Below are 23,692 nucleotides of genomic sequence, written 5' to 3'. Positions count from 1 at the left end.
TTAGTGTAAGTGGAATTCCCTGGTGGTCCAGTGGTTAGCCCTTTGATGTTTCATTGCCAAGGACGCAAGTTTAACCCCTGGTCAGGGAACTAAGACCCCACATGCCATGTGGCATGGCTATAATTAATTAATTAAAATAAAATTAGCATAAGGTTTCTAAGGTCATCCATTTTGTAGCATGTATCAGTGCTTCATTTCTTTTGATGCCTGAATAATATTCCCTTGTGTATATATACACCATAGTTTGTTTACCCGTTCATCTGTTGATGGACATTTGAGTTGTTAACACATTTTGGTTCTTGTGAATGGGACTGCTATAAACATTTGTGTATGAGTTTTGTTTAAACACTTGTTTTCAATTCTGAAAAAGGTATTTTATTTGTCGTCCAAGTAGCCCAGATCCAGTAAGTATCTTTAAGATAAAGAGAGGCACTGGGAGTAGGCTGTTTTGTTCTCTCACTGCCTGTTACTTCCGCTACAACAAAAGAAAACAAAATAAAAAGATCAAATCCGTGGTGAAACCACCAAAGAAGAAAAGGTTGCTGTTTGGTGTGATTTTTGACGACACCCTCGACCAGTGCACAGGAATGTGAGAGTCACAGGAATGTGTGAGTCACAGGAAAGGAGAACAGAAAGGAGGCATTGGTGTGCTTTTAGTTATCAAAGTCACAAGTTTTCCTAACATTTTGTGTGAAAGGTTTTGGTTCCCACACCTGCATCCAAAGGGGATTGCTGTCTGAACCACATGACTTCTTAGCAGCTAATTGTAAACCGAGTTGAAACGTGTGAAAACAGTAAAAGTTATTATTACTCAGCAGGTGGTCCTGGCAGTGGTTGTTAAGCTTGCACTGCAGTGTGGGGACATTAGGAAGGAGGGTGGAATGGGAGAGAACATTTGTTCAACCCTGTAAAAGTGTTACCCAAGGTGGGTGCACCCTGCAGGTTGAGAATACTATTAAGTTTCCCCTGCCCTCCAGCCTTCCAAACCAAAGTGATTCCCCCATCCTTGGCATCCAGGCAATTCTAGAGCCATGAGAAAGGGATAACCCCAAGTGCAATGACCCTGTTGGATCAGTACAGACAGTGGATGGGAGCTGGGGACTAGCTGAAGACCAGTAGCAGCTCAGCCCAGCATGCCCCAGGGTAAAAGTCCCAGGAACCTGATGGAGACCCAGCCAGACATTTTATTCTATTTCCATCAGCCTAGCAATGGCACCCCACTCCAGTACTCTTGCCTGGAAAATCCCATGGACGGAGGAGCCTGGTAGGCTACAGTCCATGGGTCGCTGAGTCGGACACGACTGAGCGACTTCCCTTTCACTTTTCACTTTCACGCACTGGAGAAGGAAATGGCAACCCACTCCAGTGTTCTTGCCTGGAGAATCTCAGGGACGGTGGAGCCTGGTGGGCTGCCATCTATGGGGTCGCACAGAGTTGGACACGACTGAAGCTACTTAGCAGTAGCAGCAGCAACCCACCAGAATTGGTCTGCCTTCCCTTGTCAGTGACTGCCTCGGGGTACATCAATTCCTTTACAACCTGCCTCTGACTCTGCGATCTTGGGTGAGTTAGTTCATACATCTCAGCTTAAGTTTCCTCAGTAAAGTGGTGTCCATCAAAGGGCCTACCATTTAGGATTGAAAGAATTGAATTAATCCAAATAAAGCACTGAGCAGAGTTTCAGGCAGATCACTCGTGGAAAAAAAATTATTCTGCTGACAGAATGAGAAGCACAGGAGCTCATCAGATGTGATACAAACTGCAGGGGCACCTGAGCCCCTCCTTAAGGGCCTAAAAATGGGAACAGGCTGGTAAGACAGAAGAGTATATCCAGATCTCCATATACCATGGACCAAGAGAAGCCAGCTCGGCACCTTGACTGCTGACTGTGACCCACAGCCTGTCCTGAAAACCACTGTGGTTCCGCCCGGGTGAACATGTTCAGCTGATTAAAGGCCTTGTGATTGTACTAATTCTGCAGGTACATTTAAATCTATAAAACTCCCTCTAATACACTCTTTCATTCACTCAGTAGCCATTCACTGATCTCCTCCTGTGTGTCAGCAACTGTCCTAGAACCTGGAGAAACAGCAACAAATAAGACAGATAAACATTTATGCTCTCATGGAGCTCTTGTTCCGGAAGGGCTTTTTGCCACATGATGCCGGCGTCCTTAGCTTCTTGTCAATGGACTTTTCTACGCTTCAATTTCCTAATCTGTAAAATGGAGATAATAATAATAGCTACCTCATAAAGCTGTCATGAGGCTTTTGGTCGGGGGTGGGGTGTTATTTGTCTTTATTGAAGTATACTCGACATATAACATTTTCTTAGTTTCAGATGTACCACATAATGATTCAATATTTGTATATATTGAGGAATGATCACTGCAAGAAGTGCAGTCAACATCTGTCACCAGAGGTAGTTTATATATATATTTTTTTCTTGTGATGAGAACTTTTAAGGTCTATTTGCTTACTAACTTTCAAATACACAATAGAGCACTATTAACTAAGGTCTTCATGCTACAAATTTCATCCCCATAAATTAGTCATTTTATAATTGGAAGTTTGTACCTTTTGATTCCCTTCACGCATTTCATACAAACCCCAACCCCTGCCTCTGGAAACCACTAATCCGTTCTCTGTATCTATGAGTCTGTGTTTTTTGTTGGTTGGTTGGTTAGTAGGTTGGTTTTATAATCCACATATGAATGAGATTGTATAGTATTTATATTTCTTTGTCTGATTTATTTCATTTTTTATAATGCTCTCAAGATTCATCTGTGCTGTTACAAATGACAAACTTTTTCTTTTTTATGGCTAATATTCATATATATCTAGGAGAAGGCAATGGCGACCCACTCCAGTGTTCTTGCCTGGAAAATCCCAGGGACGGAGGAGCCTTGTAGGCTGCTGTCTATGGGGTCACACAGAGTCGAACATGACTGAAGCGACATCGAAGCAGCAGCAGCATATGTATCTATCACATTTTTTTCATCCATTCATCCACAGATGGACAATTAGGTGGTTTTCATTATCATGATTCTTGTAAATAATGCTGCAGTGAACATGGGGATACAGATCTGTTTCAAGTTGGTGCTTTGCTTTCTTTGGATAAATACCCAGACGTACAATTGCTGGATCACATCATAGTTCTAGCTTTGAGTTTTTGAGGACACTCCGTACTGTTTTCTATAATGACTATACCAATTTACAATCTCAGCAACAGTGCACAAAGGTTCACTTGTCTCCACATCCTCACCAACACTTGTTATTCCTTGTCTTTTTGATAGTAGCCATTCTAACAAGTGGTACCTTATTGTGGTTTTGACTGGTATTTCCCTGATGATTAGTGATGTTAAACATCTTTTCATGTAGCTATTGGCCATTTGTATGTCATCTTTAGAAATATATTTATTTAGATCTACTTCCTATTTTTAATCAGGTTATTTGTTTCTCCTAATGGGTTAATATCATAAAGCACTTGGAACAGTGCAAAGCATAGAATAAGCACTGGGTAAGTGCTACCTACTATTATTTGGGTTAAGTTCGAAGGAAAAGCAGGTTTGGGAGAAGATCAGCAGTTTCTTTGGGGTGCTTGTTAATGCTGAGATGCCTGTTAAATATCCAAGAGAAGATTGTTGATCAGGAGCTCAGATATACACATCAAGATGTCAAGGGATGGGTCTGAGTTGAAGATGTAAATCTGGGGATAAGTGGCATAGAATTGATTCAGATCGGCAAAGGAGCAGAGATGAGACATCCCGAGGACCGAGCCATAGAGCACTCAAAGTTTGAGAGTTGAGGATCTGAGGAGGAATTAGCAAAGAATACTGAGAAGGGGCAATCAGAGAGGTAGGGGGAAATTGGGAGAGTGCAGAAACCCAGCACCCCAGTGAAGCAAGCCTTGCAAGCAAGGAAGAGGGAAGGTGTGCTGCGTATGGTCCTGGTGGGTCAGGTGAGATGAGGATTGTGAAGTGGTCATTCAATGGGGCCACGGGAAGGTCACAGGTAACCTTGCAACAGTTCTGTTGGAATGGTGGAGACAGATGTCATTTTAGAGTATGTTTCAGAGAGGATGGGAGGACATGAATTAAAGATCATGAGTATAGGTATTACTTCTGAAGATATTTCTGTAAAGAAGAACAAAGAAATGAGAAGAAAAAGGGAAAATGAGGTCAAGAACATTTTCTTGCTTGTCTTTATTTCTGTAATAGGCACTTTATTTGCAGTGATATGAAAATATATTTGAAGTATTCCTTTGTGATACTTTTTGGCTGCAGTATGTGGCTGTACTGTGTAGCTCCCTGACCAAGGATTGAACCTGGTCCCAGCAGTGAAAACACCAAGTTCTAACCACTGGCTGTTGTTGTTCAGTCAGTAAGTCATGTTCAACTCTTTGAGACCCCATGGACTGCAGCAGGTCATGCTCCTCTGTCCTCACCATCTCCAGAGTTTGCTCAAATTCATGTCCATTGAGTCAGTGATGCTATCTAGCCATCTCCTCCTCTGCCACTCCCTTCCCTTTTGGCCTTCGATCTTTCCCAGCATCAGGACCGTTTCCAATGAGCTGGCTCTTTACATCAAGTAGCCAAAGTAGTGGAGCTTCAGCTTTGGCATCAGTCTTTCCAATGAACATTCAGGCTTCCCTTGGGGCTCAACTGTTAAATAATCTGTCTGCAAGGCGGGAGGCCTGGGTTTGATCCCTCGGTTGGGAAGATCCCCTGGAGAAGGGAAAGGCTACCCACTCCAGTATTCTGGCCTGGAGAATTCCATGGACTGAACAGTCCATGGGGTCACAAAGAGTTAGACACAATTGAATGACTCACTTTTCATTTAGGATTGTCTCATTTAGGTTTGATCTCCTTGCAGTCCAAGGGACTCCAAAGAGTCTTCTCCAGCACCACAATTCAAAAGCCTCAATAATTCAGCACTCGGCCTTCTTTATGGTCCAACTCTCTCATCTGTACATGACTACTGGAAAACCATAGCTTTGAACTTTTTTGGCAAAGTGATGTCTCTGCTTTTTAATACACTGTGTACATTTGTCATAGCTTTCCTTCCAAGGGGCAATCATCTTTTAATTTCATGGTTGCAGTCACCATTTGCAGTGATTTTGGAGACCAAGAAAATTAAATCTGTCACTGCTTCCACTTTTCCCCCTTCTATTTGCCATGACATCATGGGACTGGATCCCATGATCTTAGTTTTTTTAATGTTGAGTTTCAAGCCAGCTTTTTCACTCTGCTCTTTCATTCTCATCAAGAGGCTCTTTAGCTCCTCTTCACTTTCTGCCATTAGAGTGGTATTATTTGCATATCTGAGGTTGTTGATATTTCTCCTGAAAATCTTGATTCCAGCTTGTGATTCACCCAGCCCAGCATTTCACATGATATACTCTGCTTATAAGTTAAACAAGCAGAGTAACAATATACAGCCTTGACGTACTCCTTTCCTGATTTGGAATCAGCCAGTTGTTCCATATCTGGTTCTAACTGTTGCTTTTTGACCTGCATACAGGTTTCTCAGGAGGCAGGTAAGGTGGTATGGTATTCCTATCTATTTCAGAATTTTCCACAGTTTGTTGTGATGCACATAGTCAAAAGCTTTAGTGTAGTCAATGAAATAGAGGTAGATGTTTTTCTGGAATTCCCTTGCTTTCTCCATGATCCAATGAATGTTGACAATTTGATCTCTGGTTTCTCTGCCTTTTCTAAATCCAGTTTGTACGTCTGGAAGTTCTCAGTTCATGTCCTGCTGAAGGCTTGCTTGAAGGGTTTGGGGCATAACCTTACCAGAATGAGAAATGAGTGCAATTGTGCAGTGGATTGAACACTCTTTGGCATTGCCCTTCTTTGGGATTGGAATGAAAACTGACCTTTTCCAGTTCTATGGCCACTGCTGAGTTTTCCAAATTTGCTGACATACTGAGTGCAGCACCTTAACAGCAGCATCTTTTAGGATTTGAAATAACTCAGCTGGAATTCCATCACCTCCACTCCACTAGCTTTGTAGTAATGCTTCCTAAGGCCCACTTGACTTCACACTCCAGTATGTCTAGCTCTAGATGAATGTCCACACTATTGTGGTTATCCAGGTCATTAAGACCTTTTTTCGTATAGATCTTGTATTCTTGCCACCTCTTCTTAATCTATTCTACTTCTGTTACATCCTTACTGTTTCTGTCCTTTATTGTGCCCCTGCTTGAGTGAGATGTTCCCTTGATATCTCCAATTTTCTTAAATATATCTCTAGTCTTTCCCATTCTATTGTTTTCCTCTATTTCTTTACACTGTTCATTGAAGAAGGCCTTCTTATCTTTCCTTGCCATTTGCTGGAATTCTACATTCAGTTGGGTATATCTTTCCCTTACTCCCTAGTCTTTTGCTTCTCTTCTTTCCTCAGCTTTTTTTTTTTAATGATTAATTTATTTTAATTGTAGGATAATTACAATATTGTGGTGGTTTTGGCCATGCATTAACATGAATCAGCCACAGGTGCACATGTGTCCCCCAAGCCTGAACCCCCCTCCCACCTCTCTCCACACCCCATCCCTCTGGGTTGTCCAAGAGCACCGGCTTTGAGTGCCCTGCTTCATGCATTGAACTTCACTGGTCATCTATTTTACATATGGTAATATACATGCTTCAATGTTATTCTCTCAAATCATCCCACCCTTGTCTTCTCTCACATAGTCCAAAAGTCTGTTCTTTATATCTGTGTCTCTTTTGCTGTCTGGCACATAGGTTTGTCATTACCATCTTTCTAAATTCCATATATATGCATTAATATACTGTATTGCTGTTTTTCTTTCTGACTTACTTCACTCTGTGTAATAGGCTCCAGTTTCGTCCACTTCATTAGAACTGACATTCCTTTTTATAGCTTTGTCATCTATTTGTAGAGTCCTCAGACAACCACTTTGCCTTCTTTCATTTCTTATTCTTTGGGATGGTTTTGGTCACTGCCTCCTGTACAATGTTACGAACCTCTGTCCATAGTTCTTCAGGCACTCTGTCTACCAGATCTAATCCCTTGAAGCTATTCATCACCTCCACTGCATAATCATAAGGTTTTTGATTTAGGTCATACCTGAATGGCCCAGTAATTTTCTCTACTTTCTTCAATTTAAGCCTGAATTTTGCAATAAGGAGTTCATGATCTGAGCCACAGTCAGCTCCAGGTCTTGTTTTTGCTGACTGTATAGAACTTCTCTGTCCTTAGTTGCAAAGAACATAGTCAATCTGATTTTGGTATTGACTGTGAAGAGTCATCTCTTGTGTTGCTATGCCAGTGTGTTCTCTTGACAGAATTCTGCTAGCCTTTGCCCTGCTTTGTTTTGTAGTCCTAGGCCAAACTTGTTGTTACTCCAGGTATCTCTTGATTCCTACTTTTGCTTTGTAATGCTCTATGATGAAAAGGACATCTATTTTTGGTGTTAGTTCTAGAAGATGTTGTAGGCCTTCACAGAACTAGTCAACTTCAGTTCTTTGGCATCAGTGGTTGGGGACTTGGATTACTGTGATATTGAATGGTTTGCCTTGGAAATGTACCAAGATCATTCTGTTGTTTTTGAGATTGCACCCAAGTACTGCATTTCAGACTGTTTTGTTGACTATGAGGATTATTCCATTTATTATAAGGAATTCTTGCCCACAGTAGTAGATATTTGAATTAGTAGTCAGCTGAATTAAATTTATCCATTCCATAAATGGACCACCAGGGAATTCCCTGTGAGACATTTTAATAGGATAGTTTTATCAAAGAAAGGCACAAAACCCTAGGAGAAATTGTCACTGTTCTATGTCACTGTTTCATGCATTTCTAATACACTGAGTAAAGTTCAGTTCAGTTCAGTTCAGTAGCTCAGTCGTGTCCGACTCTTTGCGACCCCATGAACCGCAGCACGCCAGGCCTCCCTGTCCATCACCAACTCCCGGAGTTCACTCAGACTCACGTCCATCGAGTCAGTGATGCCATCCAGCCATCTCATCCTCTGTCGTCCCCTTCTCCTCCTGCCCCCAATCCCTCCCAGCATCAGAGTCTTTTCCAATGAGTCAACTCTTCACATGAGGTGGCCAAAGTACTGGAGTTTCAGCTTCAGCATCATTCCCTCCAAAGAAATCCCAGGGCTGATCTCCTTCAGAATGGACTGGTTGGAACTCCTTGCAGTCCAAGAGACTCTCAAGAGTCTTCTCCATCACCACAGTTCAAAAGCATCCATTCTTCGGCGCTCAGCTTTCTTCACAGTCCAACTCTCACATTCATACATGACCACTGGGAAAAACCATGGCCTTAGGGATGTTAATTCAAGAGCTTGATAATAATATAAGCCATATGTGTATAATAACTGATGTTACAGAATCATTGCAGAGCCTTGTAACTAATACCCTGCATACAAGTAATTCAATGTGACATATACCATGGTATCTAAAGAGAAGAAGAAAGCTGGGAACATAGAAGGAAGAAATAAAACCTGAAAAGTTCTTATATAAAGTACAATGGGAAAGGCTTTAGTGAAACTCCTATACTGTCAATGAAATAAAGCTGTGTGGTGGCTCTGGGGTTACCCAGTCAGAGCAGATAACATAAGGTGCACCCCCAGGACCCAGAGTTTAGGCTTATAAACAAAAAACTTTTGCTGTAATTAAACCATCAGCCGCTGCAGCTATCTGCCACAGCATGGCCTGAGGGGAATTCAGGATGGAGAAAAACAGACTACTGGCCCTGAATAGTTATGATGCATATCAAAGCAATAATTTCAAGAAGCCTGGACCCTTGCATAGTGTTTTAGAAAAACACTAAAACTGTTGACTTGATATGTCTGTTTTTTATGATTAGCAATAATATTTTGATGTTCAGCAACATGATTGTTTTTGTTGTTGTTTTTCAGAAAAACTGTATCCTGGCTCCTCCCCTATCTTGTTGGAACAGTTTCTCAGAGCTATCTGAGAGGCTGATTCCCAGACTATAGTCCTCAGTAAGAGCCCTGAATACAACATAACTCTCAAAATTTAGGTTGTGCATTTTTTTAAAGTCCACAGGACTCTGATGCCATCTTTTGCCAAAAGGAATCAGAGCCTTCCTGATGGGAGGTGGGGGTGGATGGGACTTACCAGACAATTAGAAGGCTTGAAGCATCTTGTGGTGAAGAAGCAAGGATGCTTTCAAGACCCGAGGGTTCTGTGGAGCTAGGGAAAGAGGCCAGCCTGGGGGAGGACGCTCACTTGGAAGGGTAACCATGGAGTGAGGAGTTCAGAGGGAAAATTCATAATCTCAGCCTTTCTGAAGAAGCTGAGACTGTAAAAGTTATTGAGTCCTGAAAAGGAAATGTTAGCATGGTATGTTTTATAAGGTAGTTATAATGCCTATGTGAATTTTCAGCATTGTTTACTAGACAAAATGTTATATATTGATTGAACCAAAGTATGTACCCATGGAGATGTTGTCTACTAAGATAGAGGGCAATGGCAACTCACTCCAGTGTTTTTGCCTGGAGAATCCCAGGGACAGAGGAGCCTGGTGGGCTGCCGTCTATGGGGTCACACAGAGTCAGACAAGACTGAAGCGACTTAGCAGCAGCAGCAAGATTTTGTTCAATAAGGAAAGTAACAGACTAATTTATTTTGCCCTATATCATAATCAGTTTGGACTGCTATAACAAAAGCACCGTAGACTGGGTGGCTTATAAACAATAGAATTCGTTTCTCATAGTTCTGAAGGCTGGGAAGTCTGAGATCTAGGTGCCAGAAGATTCAGTGTCTGGTTCATAAATGGCTGTCTTCTCTCTGAGTCCTCACATAGAGAAGGGGAAAGAGAGCTCTATGGTCTCCCTTTAAAGACACTGTTGACTGGGGGGAAAAGGCACAATCTAAAAGTTGAGAGTTATGTTTTATTTGGCGAACCTTCTGAGGACTTAAGCACAGGACACAGCATCTCAGATAGCTCTGAGAGACTGCTCCAAACAGGCAAGGGCTTGAGGGGGAGGGGGTGAGCCAAGATATATAGGAGTTTTTGCAACAAAGACCAGGTAATAGAAACATCAAAAGATTGCTGTTAATCAAAGACAACCAGATATCTCAAGTTAAGGAATTTAGTGCTTTTCTATGAATGGGAAAATGCAAGAATCTGGATTCACTGAGACCATTCATTTGATATGCACCTCAGTTATCTGGGGCCAATATCCTGAGTTTTTCCCAGGGTGTGTCTCAGTGTTTCTCAGGGTGCACTGTCTGGGGCAGCTGCAGCAGATGACTACTAAATGGTGAGCATCTTGTTTCTCTGCTAAGCTCACCATTGGCGAGGCTCTAACGTGATGCCTTGATGGCAGCAATGTCCTTTGTTTACTGATATGGCAGGCACTGTTTTTCACTCACAGTGATAATCCCATTCATGAGGGCTCTGCTATGAGGAACTAATCACCTACCAAAGGCCTCACTTCCAAATACCATTACAATGGAATTAGTTTTCAGCACATGAATTTCGGGGAGAGCATCTTACAAGCCATTTGGTCTGTCCAAGTTGTTTGATTAAGTGGATACTCAGAATTTCTGAAGCTTCTATCTGCTCCAAGTGGTTTTTGATTGGGAGGTAGTGTTGATCAATGTGTTAAAAGGTGTCTATGATAGTCTGTGAGAACTGTTTTAAACTCAGTGTACATACAGGCTTGTGAATTGCCAGTATAGAAACTCAGGATGACATGTCCACTTGCTTTTTTCATGAGGAAAGTAGATCTTGTTCTTACTCTAAAGAATATTGAGGAAGTATTTCAACTAAAGACCAAGGACAGAGATGTCTTATTCCCTTGGTCTACTTGTCTTTTTTTAAACTTCCATTTTAATCACCTACTCCTATGTCTGCTTCTGGTCTCAACCCACATTGCAGAAGCCAAGCTCTACTTGTACATTCTCCCTGCTGTCTGATTCCCACCAAAATTGACTTTGCCATCCACCTCGTGCTTGCTGCAATTAGAGAGAAATTACTCTCACACGCTGGATCATGGAAAAATCAAGAGAGTTCCAGAAAAACATCTATTTCTGCTTTATTGACTATGCCAAAGCCTTTGACTGTGTGGATCACAATAAACTGTGGAAAATTCTGAAAGAGATGGGAATACCAGACCACCTGATTTGCCTCTTGAGAAATTTGTATGCAGGTCAGGAAGAAACAGTTAGAACTGGACATGGAACAACAGACTGGTTCCAAATAGGAAAAGGAGTACGTCCAGGCTGTATACTGTCACCCTGCTTATTTAACTTATATGCAGAGTACATCATGAGAAATGCTGGACTGGAAGAAACACAAGCTGGAATCAAGATTGCCGGGAGAAATATCAATAACCTCAGATATGCAGATGACACCACCCTTATGGCAGAAAGTGAAGAGGAACTCAAAAGCCTCTTGATGCAAGTGAAAGTGGAGAGTGAAAAAGTTGGCTTCAAGCTCAACATTCAGAAAACGAAGATCATGGCATCTGGTCCCACCACTTCATGGGAAATAGATGGGGAAACAGTGGAAACAGTGTCAGACTTTATTTTTGGGGGCTCCAAAATCACTGCAGATGGTGACTGCAGCCATGAAATTAAAAGATGCTTACTCCTTGGAAGAAGAGTTATGACCAATCTAGATAGCATATTCAAAAGCAGAGACATTACTTTGCCAACAAAGGTTCGTCTAGTCAAGGCTATAGTTTTTCCTGTGGTCATGTATGGATGTGAGAGTTGCACTGTGAAGAAGGCTGAGCGCCGAAGTGTTGATGCTTTTGAACTGTGGGGTTGGAGAAGACTCTTGAGAGTCCCTTGGACTGCAAGGAGATCCAACCAGTCCATTCTGAAGGAGATCAGCCCTGGGATTTCTTTGGAGGGAATGATGCTGAAGCTGAAACTCCAGTACTTTGGCCATCTCATGCGAAGAGTTGACTCATTGGAAAAGACTCTGATGCTGGGAGGGATTGGGAGCAGGAGGAGAAGGGGACAACAGAGGATGAGATGGCTGGATGGCATCACTGACTCGATGGATGTGAGTCTGAGTGAACTCCAGGAGTTGGTGATGGACAGGGAGGCCTGGCGTGCTGCAATTCATGGGATCTCAAAGATTCGGACATGACTGAGCGACTGAACTGAACTGAACTCTCACACTTGGATTGATGAATAAGTCACAGGGGACCTTTCTGGAGAAACTAGAAGACTGACACATATAGAGAAGCGTAAGGCAGCTGGAGTCAAGGGCCTAAGCTGCCCAAAGTATCTCACTCTCAGAGCCAGAGCTTCTGCTGCCCTTTGTGGCTGACTGGGAGAATCTAGCTGTGATGTTCCAGGTTCCTGGTGCACAGCTCCTAAGACCCTTGGAAAGTCCAGAGTGATCAATGTCTTTCATATGCTAATGACATGACTAGTGGTTGGGGGGATGGGGGCTGACCATCAGAAAGACCAAGCAATTGGTCAACTGATTCAATTCAATTCAGTTCAGTTGCTCAGTCGTGTCCAACTCTTCGCAACCCCATGGACTGCAGCACGCCAGGCTTCCCTGTCCATCACCAACTCCAGATCTTACTCAAACTCATGTCCATTGAGCCGGTGATGCCATCCAAACATCTCATCCTCTGTCTTCCCCTTCTTCTCCTGCCTTCAATCTTTCCCAGCATCAGGGTCTTTTCAAATGAGTCAGTCCTTCGCATCAGGTGGCCAAAGTATTGGAGTTTCAGGTTCAGCATCAGTCCTTTCAATGAATATTCAAAACTGACTTCCTTTAGGATGCACTAGTTGGATCTCCTTGCAGTCCAAGGGACTCTCAAGAGTCTTCTCCAACACCACAGTTCAAAAGCATCAATTCTTGGGCATTCAACTTTCTTATAGTCCGACTCTCACATCCATACATGATCACTGGAAAAACCATAGCCATGACTAGACAGACCTTTGTTGGCAAAGTAATGTCTTTGCTTTTTAATATACTGTCTAGGTTGGTCATAACTTTTCTTTCAAGGAGCAAGCGTCTTTTAATTTCTTGGCTGTAGTCACCACCTGCAATGATTTTGGACCCCCCAAAAATAAACTCTGTCATTGTTTCCATTGTTTCCCCATCTATTTGCCATGAAATGATGAGACCAGATGCCATGATCTTAGTTTTCTGAATGTTGAGTTTTAAGCCAACTTTTTCACTCTCCTCTTTTACTTTCATCAAGAAGCTCTTTAGTTCGTTTTCTGCCATAAGTGTGGTGTCATCTGCATATCTGAGGTTATTGATATTTCTCCCAGTAATCTTCATTCCAACTTGTGCTTCATCCAGTCCAGCATTTCTCATGTACTCTGTGTAAGGCGAATGCAGAGAAAAAGAGAGCAAGCCGGGCAGTCAGGCAAGGAAAGGAAATTTATTAGAGGGAAAGGAGGGGGTGACTGGCTCTTAAGGAGAACCAGCGTTCTCCCTTTCTGACAGTGTCCTTCTTATACCCCACCAATGAAAAAATTCTCTGAAGAGATGGTCACGTAGCTGGAGGTCTGGAATCTGGTCGTCTTGCAGCTTTGAAAAGACAGGCGCCAGTGAGATAACAGGATCCCATTTGGGCAATTTGGTCAGTCTCACAGATCACTGTGATTTATTCTTTGTTTGTGAAGTTGACATAATGAGCCATCTTATCAATGAGACCCTTTGTGGGCTCTATCATTCCAGCCTTTTTGATATAGGATAAGGGCTGAAGGTCAATCTTCTATAACTGCTTCCTGTGGGACAGGAAGAGGTGAGATAAGAAATGGCTGGAATGTGGGTCAAGGGTATTTGTGTGGGGTCAAAGTTTTTGATAATTTGAGTGAGTCAGAAGTAGCTCGCAGATAGTTTGGTTGGTGAAGACTTGTAAGTGGTCCTGAAGAAATTTTTGAAAAAAGATGCATTAAACATGGGCCAGAAGTTAGAATAAGGGTAAGTAGAAGGAGAGGGCCTAGAAAAGGTATGAACCAAGGCATCCAATTCCAATTGCTTAACCAGTTTTCCCATGAATTACTGAGGTATTGGTGTATTCTCGAGGCCCTGTTTATCAGACTTCTTCCTGTTTCCTTTACAACGCCTAATTTATTGGTGTAGAGACAGCAGGCTTCCTCCAAAAATAGGCATAGGCCTCCTTTTTCTGCTGTGAGGAGGTCTAATCCTCTTCTGTTTTGGAGGACCACGGCTGCCAGGGAATCTAGCTGGTTTTGGATAGTGATAAGGCTGTTAGCTACGTCTTCTAGGCTGTCAAGGAGATCTTTAGAAAGGCTTTGATAGTAATTTAAAGAAGTTGTGAATCCTGTGGTCCCTGTCCCAATCCCAGCAGCTATTCCTAAACCGATTAATAGAGGAACGAATTGAATTGCCCATCTGGTTCGGTTATGAGTTAGTGGGATAGGAAGGGTCTGATTGTTAGGAGCAATAGAAATATCTGGGGCCAGATATAGCAGGGTGCATGTTCCTGTCCAGTTAGTGGGAAGACAAAAATAAGTAGTAGCTCCACATAAGAAAAATATTCCAGGAGTAAGAAGACAACAGCTGAAATCGATAACAAATAGGAGTCTTTCTGGGAACTTGTTAGTGGTCTCTGAAAGTGAACTCTCCAGTGTAGCCCCTACAAGAGGAGTATTTACACCATATGCAGAAGGGAGCCTCCCTGAGAAAGGAAGAGAATGTCCTGCAGTTCCTGAGCCATGATAGACAGATCGGCCTGAAGGAAGGAGAGATGTGAAGTATGATTACAGAGGTGTGGCGGTATAGTTCCTAGTTGGGGGTAAGAATTGTTCGTAGAGTTTTGTCTGGAAAAACAGAAAGGAGCCTGTTGTTATAGATGAACTTCATAAATGGTGGGTATTGAGGAGCAGTAACCAGATCGGAGAGTGGGCTTGGGATAGTAATGCTGCTGCTAAGTCACTTCAGTCGTGTCCGACTCTGTGTGACCCCACAGACGGCAGCCCACCAGGCTCCCCGGTCTCTGGGATTCTCAAGGCAAGAACACTGGAGAGGGTTGCCATTTCCTTCTCCAATGCAGGAAAGTGAAAAGTGAAAGTGAAAATGAAGTCTCTCAGTCGTGTCCAACTCTTAGCGACCCCATGGACTGCAGCCTACCAGGCCCCTCCGTCCGTGGGATTTTCCAGGCGAGAGTACTGGAGTGGGTTGCCATGGCTTTGAATTTTGAGAGAAGGTCTCTCCCAAGAAAAGGATTGGGGCATTTTGGGAGTATGAGAAAAGAATGGGAAAATGGGGTATCTGGAAGTGTTCAAGGTAGAGGCTCAGTTATTTGTGGTGTAGATATTAAACCATCAACCCCCATAACAGAGACCTGAGAGACCTTGGCTTTTCTGGAGTAGGCAGGCACAGCAGAGTAAGTGGCCCCCGTGGCAATGAGAAAGGAGGTCAGCTTACCTGTCACTGTAAGAGTTACCCTGGGCTCTGTAGAGGTGATGAGAGTTGGGGCCTGGAGCCCTGGGCACTTTCAGTCTTCAGCAGCGAGTCCGAGGAGGCTGGGCAGAGCTGGGTCAGAGGACTTCTGCTTGGGACCAGGAGGGGATGTCCAGATCCACGGAGGGGGTTTTGGGCAGTTGACCTTCCAATGTCCCTTTATGCCACAGCTGGGACATGGACATGGAAGGGGCCTTGGCTTTAGGCATGAGTGGGCCCAGTGGCCTTCTTTGCCGCATTTGAAGCAGGGCCCAGGGGGCTTCCTTTCTTTGTTGGTTGATGGAGGCTTGGAGCCATGTAGGGCCGTGGCTAAAAGGTGGTATCTGGCCTAATCTCGTTGGGCCTTCTCTAGCTTTGCCTGTTCTTCCCGGTTATTGAAAATCTTAAAGGTTAAATTTAAAAGGCCTCATTGAGGGGTTTGAGGGCTTTCTTCTGCCTCTTTTAGTTTCTTTGGATATCTGGGGATGACTGGGAGATAAAATGGGTGTTAAGGACAATGGTGCCCTCTGCTGAAGTGAGGTCTAATTTTGTATATTTTTGTAGCGCTTCCGTTAACCAGGCTAGAAACTGTGTTGGGTTTCCGTCTAGTCTTTGAGTTATTTGCTGGAGCTTATCAACATTGATGGCTTTATGCCCTGCCTCTTGAAGGCCCACAATGAGGCAAGCCATCATATGATTATGGGCTGCTCACCCAGGTCTCCCTGCCTGATAATCACAGTTGGGATCATCTCAGGGGACAGCCGTGTGTAGTCCTGTGTATCTCATCAGCGTGCGCCTCAGAGGCTTACCATACCCGTTCCTTCTCTTCTGGGAGAAGAGTGGAGGAAAGTATGATGTAAATATCATGCCAGGTTAAGTCATAAGACTGGGTCAGATACTTGAATTCTTTTAGATAATTATCCGCGTCTGAAGAGAAGGAGCCAAGACACTTTTCAATCTAGATAGATCGGTGAGGGAGAATGGGACATAAACCTGAGCATGCCTTCTGCTCCAGCTACTTCCCATAAAGGGAGGAGTGGAGCTGGGGAAGGAACGGGGTCCTGCAGTGAAGTTTCCAGTTTTAAAGTTGTTTGGACCAGTATGGGGAGGGGATCTAGGGAGGTTGGGGTAAAGCCTTGGGACCCTCAGGATAGAGGGTGGGGCTGAGGTCTCAGAGCTTATCTCAGGCACAGGCTGGGGAGGGATTTGGGAGGTGAGGGATGGAGCCAAAGCAAAAACAATACTCAGTTGTGCATGTTACTGGTGATAGAAGCAAGGTCCAATGCTGTAAAGAGCAATATTGCATAGGAACCTGGAATGTCAGGTCCATGAATCAAGGCAAATTGGAAGTCGTCAAACAAGAGATGGCAAGAGTGAACGTCCACATTTTAGGAATCAGCGAACTAAAATGGACTGGAATGGGTAAATTTAACTCAAATGACCATTCTATCTACTACTGCGGGCAGGGATCCCTTAGAAGAAATGGAGTAGCCATCATGGTCAACAAGAGTACGAAATGCAGTACTTGGATGCAATCTCAAAAATGACAGAATGATCTCTGTTCTTTTGCAAGGCAAACCATTCAATATCACAGTAATCCAAGTCTATGCCCCAACCAGTAACACTGAAGAAGCTGAAGTTGAACGGTTTGATGAAGACCTACAAGACCTTTTAGAACTAACACCCCCAAAAGATGTCCTTTTCATTATAGGGGACTGGAATTCAAAAGTAGGAAGTCAAGAAACACCTGGAGTAACAGGCAAATTTGGCTTTGGAATACAGAATGAAGCAGGGCAAAGGTGAATAGAGTTTTGCCAAGAGAATGCACTGGTCATAGCAAACACTCTCTTCCACCAACACAAGAGAAGACTCTACACATGACCATCACCAGATGGTCAACACCAAAATCAGATTGATTATACTCTTTGCAGCCAAAGAGGGAGAAGCTCTATACAGTCAACAAAAACAAGACCAGGAGCTGACTGTGGCTCAGACCATGAACTCCTTATTGCCAAATTCAGACTGACATTGAAGAAAGTAGGGAAAACCACTAGACCATTCAGGTATGCCCTAAATCAAATCCCTTATGATTATATAGTGGAAGTGAGAAATAGATTTAAGGGTCTAGATCTGATAGATAGAGTGCCTGATGAACTATGGACTGAGGTTCATGACATTGTACAGGAGACAGGGATCAAGACCATCCCTGTGGAAAAGAAATGCAAAAAAGCAAAATGGCTGTCTGGGGAGGCCTTACAAATAGCTGTGAAAAGAAGAGAAGCGAAAAACAAAGGAGAAAAGGAAAGATATAAGCATCTGAATGCAGAGTTCCAAAGAGTAGCAAGAAGAGATAAGAAAGCCTTCCTCAGCGATCAATGCAAAGAAATAGAGGAAAACAACAGAATGGGAAAGACTAGAAATCTCTTCAAGAAAATTAGAGATACCAAGGGGACATTTCATGCAAAGACGGGCTCCATAAAGGACAAAAATGGTATGGACCTAACAGAAGCAGAAGATATTAAGAAGAGGTGGCAAGAATACACAGAAGAACTCTACAAAAAAGATCTTCATGACCAAGATGATCACGATGGTGTGATCACTCATCTAGAGCCAGACATCCTGGGATGTGAAGTCTAGTGGACCTTAGAAAGTATCACTATGAACAAAGCTAGTGGAGGTGATGGAATTCCAGTGGAGCTATTTCAAACCCTGAAAGATGATGCTGTGAAAGTGCTGCACTCAATATGCCAGCAAATTTGGAACACTCAGCAGTGGCCACAGGACTGGAAAAGGTCAGTTTTCACTCCAATCCCAAAGAAAGGCAATGCCAAAGAATGCTCAAACTACCACACAATTGCACTCATCTCACACGCTAGTAAAGTAATGCTCAAAATTTTGCAAGCCAGGCTTCAGCAATATGTGAACCGTGAACTTCCAGATGTTCAAGCTGGATTTAGAAAAGGCAGAGGAACAGAGATCAAATTGCCAACATCCACTGGATCATGGAAAAAGCAATGAAAAAGATCTCTTTCTGCTTTATTGACTATGCCAAAGCCTTTGACTGTGTGGATCACAATAAACTGTGGAAAATTCTGAAAGAGATGGGAATACCAGACCACCTGACCTGCCTCTTGAGAAACCTATATGCGGGTCAGGAAGCAACAGTTAGAACTGGACATGGAACAATAGACTGGTTCCAAATAGGAAAAGGAGTATGTCAAGGCTGTATATTGTCACCCTGCTTATTTAACTTATATGCAGAATACATCATGAGAAACTCTGGGCTGGAAGAAGCACAAGCTAGAATCAAGATTGCTGGGAGAAATATCAATAACCTCAGATATACAGATGACACCACCCTTATGGCAGAAAGTGAAGAGGAACTCAAAAGCCTCTTGATGAAAGTGAAAGTGGAGAGTGAAAAAGTTGGCTCAAAGCTCAACATTCAGAAAACGGAGATCATGGCATCTGGTCCCATCACTTCATGGGAAATAGATGGGGAAACAGTGGAAACAGTGTCAGACTTTATTTTTCTGGGCTCCAAAATCACTGCAAATGGTGATTGCAGCCATGAAATTAAAAGATGCTTACTCCTTGGAAGAAGAGTTATGACCAACCTAGATAGCATATTCAAAGCAGAGACATAAGTTTGCCAACAAATGTCCATCTAGTCAAGGCTGTGGTTTTTCTTGTGGTCATGTATGAATGTGAGAGTTGGACTGTGAAGAAGGCTGAGCGCTGAAGTGTTGATGCTTTTGAACTGTGGTGTTGGAGAAGACTCTTGAGAGTCCCTTGGACTGCAAGGAGATCCAACCAGTCCATTCTGAAGGAGATCAGCCCTGGGATTTCTTTGGAAGGAATGGTGCTAAAGCTGAAACTCCAGTACTTTGGCTACCTCATGCAAAAAGTTGACTCATTGGAAAAGACTCTGATGCTGGGAGGGATTGGGGGCAGGAGGAGAAGGGGGCGATAGAGGATGAGATGGCTGGATGGCATCACTGACTAGATGGACGTGAGTCTGAGTGAACTCCGGGAGTTGGTGATGGACAGGGAGGCCTGGCATGCTGCAATTCATGGGGTTGCAAAGAGTTGGGCGACTGAACTGAACTGAACTGTGCTTGAGAAGGAGGGAGGGAGGAGGGGACGTACAGTGGAGGTTGTGGAACTGGATCTGGAGCGGCTGCAAGGGGATTGGGAGTGATAGTGGATGGGCTGTGGTTGAATGGTCGAAGGAAGAAGAAGAAAAGTCTAAACAGGGATTGAGAGACATTGTTTTAGGAGGATGTGGCCCAGAGTGGGCTAAGAGTATTTGAGAAGTAGAACAGGATTCACACAGAGAGAGGGTCAAGAGCAAACAGCAAAGAAAGCCTGAACATAAGGGATTTCTAACCACTTGCCATTGTGGCAACAGAAGTTATCAAGGTCACGGAGAGTATTATAATCAAGAGTTCCATTTTCTGGCCACTGGGACCTGTTATCAAGTGTGTATTGTAGCCAGATAGTGTCAGAATAGTAAATAAGTCTTTTTGGTCTTATCTCCCCTTGGAAGCCCAAAGCTTTTAGGTTTCCGAGAAGGCATCCTAGAAGAGTATATTTTAAGGGTTGGGATTGAGAATTTCCCCTTGCAGTTGAATAAGGAGATTAGACAAGGGCGAGAGAAAGCGAGGAGAAAGTTCCGAGAGAAAAGGCGTCCCCACTCTCAGGACTTTCTCAGAGAGTAATAGTCTGCTTTGAAATGGGCGTCCCCTATGTCAAAGTCAGACAGGGTGCAAGGCCGAGAGCCATGGGGATCTTCCCGCCTAGGGCTAGTGTTAGGGGAAGCACACTGATTGAAACCGCCCACCCTGGCCAGGCACCATAGTAACTATTTGCATGAGTTGTGTTATGGCAGGGGATCCTGATAAGGAATACGGAACTAATAAGCCACCACCAACCGGAAGAGTTCAGGAAAGGTCTAAAGGAGACACCGCGTGTCCGTCCACCTCCCAGAATCCCTCTCGCTAGCATCCATCTTGGCTGAGCGATGCGTGCACCACCAGGAAAGACTCTGAATTAGAATGATTGGCCAAAGACCACCCGGAAACTAATCCCATCAGCATAAAACCCGAGACTGCGAGCCATGCGGCAGAGCAGTTCTCCTGGGTTCCCTTACGCTACTGCTCTTCACCCGGGTGCCCTTTCCCAATAAAATCTCTTTGCTTTGTCAGCACATGTGTCTCCTTGAACAATTCATTTCCGAGTGTTAGACAAGAGCCCAGTTTTGGGCCCTGGAAGGGGTCTTCCTGCAACACTAGAACTTGGAAACGAGGTGAGAGAGGATCCAAGGGAATGGGATTTCACTCACTCCTTGTAACTGATGGATGAAATGTGGGCTGGTGTGTGCATGTCAGTCCAGCAAGGCAAGTGGAGCATCCCATCCTGGAGCTCGTCTCAGTTTCTCGTCAAGGTCCAAGGGAGGGGACCCCTGGAGGTTGGCTCGTGAGAGGAGCCCACCCAGTTGCAGTGGATCTTCCCTCCAGGATTTTGGGACCAGAAAGTAAGGAGAGTGCACAGAAAAAGAGAGTGAGCTGGGCAGTCAGGCAAAAAAGGAAATTTATTAGAGGGACAAGAGAGGGTGACTGGCTCTTAAGGAGAACCAACATTCTCTCTTTCTGATGGAGTCCTTCTTATACCCCACCAGTGAAAAAATTCTCTGAAGGGATGGTCACATAGCTGAAGCTCTGGAATCTGATGGTCTCGCAGCTTTTTGAAAACAGGCACCAGTGAGATAACAGGGTGCAATTTGGGCAATTTGGTCAGTCTCACAGATCACTGTGATTTATTCTTTGTTTGTGAAGCTGACATAACAAGCCATCTTATCAATGAGATCCCATGTGGCCCTATCACTCTGCATATAAGTTAAATAAACAGGGTGATAATATACAGCCTTGACATACTCCTTTCCTTATTTGGAACCAGTCTCTTGTTCTGTGTCCAGTTCTAACTGTTGCTTCTTGACCTGCATACACATTTCTCAGGAGTCAGGTCAAGTGGTCTGGTATTCCCATCTCTTTAAGAATTTTTCACAGTTTGTTGTGATCCACACAGTTAAAGGCTTTGGTGTAGTCAATAAAGCAGAGGTAGATATTTTTCTGAAACTCTCTCACTTTTTCAATGATCCAACAGATGTTGGCAATTTGATATCTGGTTCCTCTGCCTTTTCTAAATCCAGCTTGAACATCTGGAAGTTCATGGTTCTCGTACTGCTGAAACCTCACTTGGAGAATTTTGAGTATTACTTTGCTAGCGTGTGAAGTGAAGAAGTGAAGTGAAGTCGCTCAGTTGTGTCCGACTCTTTGCAACCGAGTGGACTGTAGCCCGCCAGGATCCTCTGTCCATGGGATTCTCCAGGCAAGAATAGTGGAGTGGGTTGCTGTTTCCTTCTCCAGGGGATCCTGCCAACCCAGGGATCGAACCCAGGTCTCCCACATTGTAGGCAGATGCTTTAACCTCTGAGCCACGTGTGAGATAAGTACAACTGTGCAGTAGTTTGAGCATTCTTTGGCATTGCCTTTCTTTGGGATTGGAATGAAAACTGATCTTTTCCAGTCCTGTGGTCACTTCTGGGTTTTCCAAATTTTCAGCCCCACCTCCAGATCTCCTGGAAGACAGGGTGGGACTAGAGATTGAGTTAATCACCAGTGGTCAAATATAATCATTAATGCCTACATGATGGAACTGTTGCAGGAAGGAGGGGTACCCCTTCCAGGGCCAAAATAAGGCCTTGTCTAACACTAAAAAATGAATCATTAGAGGACACACACATGCTGACAAAGCAAGAGACTTAATTGGGAAGGGGCACCCAGGGCAGAGAGTGGTAGGTTAAGGGAACCCAGGAGAACTGCTCTGCCACATGGCTCAAAGTCTCAGGTTTCATGGTGATGGGGTTAATATCCAGGTTGTCTTTGGCTAATCATTCTGACTCAGGATCCTTCCTGGTGGCACACACATTGCTAAGCCAAGATAGAATTCTCCAGGGAAGAAGGATTCTCGGATGTGTCAGACCCATGGCATCTCCTTATGACCTTTTCTGAACTCTTCCTTACTAGGACCTCCTGTTGTAAAATAACTAATGCAAATGGTTACTATGGTGCCTAGCCAGGGTGGGTGATTTTAGTCAGTGTGCTTCCCCTAATAGAAACCCTATACAAGCCCTAAATAACAGGGTAAAGAGAGGTCCAGCTTGGTAAACATGTCAGTGTGCTGGGAGGGTAGTCCTCCCCACTCCCACCTCCTCCCTGCCCCCCTCTCTCCTCCCGCCACCTCTCCCATGCCTTTCTTGCCCTGTGCACCTCTTCCAACTGTTCAGTTCAGATCAGTTTAGTCACTCAGTCACATCCAAGTCTTTGCGACCCCAGAACCGCAGCATGCCAGGCATCCCTGCCCACCACCAACTCCTGGAGTTTATGCAAACTCATGTCCATTGAGTTGGTGATGCCATCCAACCATCTCATCCTCTGTTGTCCCCTTCTCCTCCCACCTTCAATCTTACGCAGCATCAGGGTCTTATCAAATGAGTCAGCTCTTTGCATGAGGTGGCCAAGGTATTGGAGTTTCAGCTTCAACATCAGTCCTTCCAATGAACCCCCAGGACTGATCTCCTTTAGTATGGACTGGTTGGATCTCTTTGCAGTCCAAGGGACTCTCAAGAGTCTTCTCCAACACCACAGTTCAAAAGCATCAATTCTTCAGCGCTCAGCTTTCTTCATAGTCCAACTCTCACATCCATACATGACCATTGGAAAAACAATAGCCTTGACTAGACGGACCTTTGTTGACAAAGTAATGTCTCTGCTTTTGAATATGCTATCTAGGTTGGTCATAACTTTCCTTCCAAGGAGTAAGCATCTTTTAATTTCATGGCTGCAGTCACCATCTGCAGTGATTTTGGAGCCAAAAAAAAAAAAAAAAGTCTGACACTGTTTCCACTGTTTCCCCATCTATTTCCCATGAAGTGATGGGACCAGATTCCATGATCTCCATTTTCTGAATGTTGAGCTTTAAGCCAACTTTTTCACTCTCCTCTTTCACTTTCATCAAGAGGCTTTTGAGTTCCTCTTCACTTTCTGCCATAAGGGTGGTGTCATTTGCATATCTGAGGTTATTGATATTTCTCCCAGCAATCTTGATTCCAGCTTGTGCTTCTACCAGCCCAGCGTTTCTGACGATGTACTCTGCATAGAAATTAAATAAGCAGGGTGACAATATACAGCCTTGACGTACTCCTTTTCCTATTTGGAACCAGTCTGTTGTTC

The sequence above is a fragment of the Bos grunniens genome, chromosome 18 (assembly GCF_055505025.1).
Source record: "Bos grunniens cultivar Pamir isolate PY7600 chromosome 18, Bosgru_T2T1.0, whole genome shotgun sequence".
NCBI lineage: Eukaryota > Metazoa > Chordata > Mammalia > Artiodactyla > Bovidae > Bos > Bos grunniens.
Note: the sequence above shows the minus strand (reverse complement) of the source record.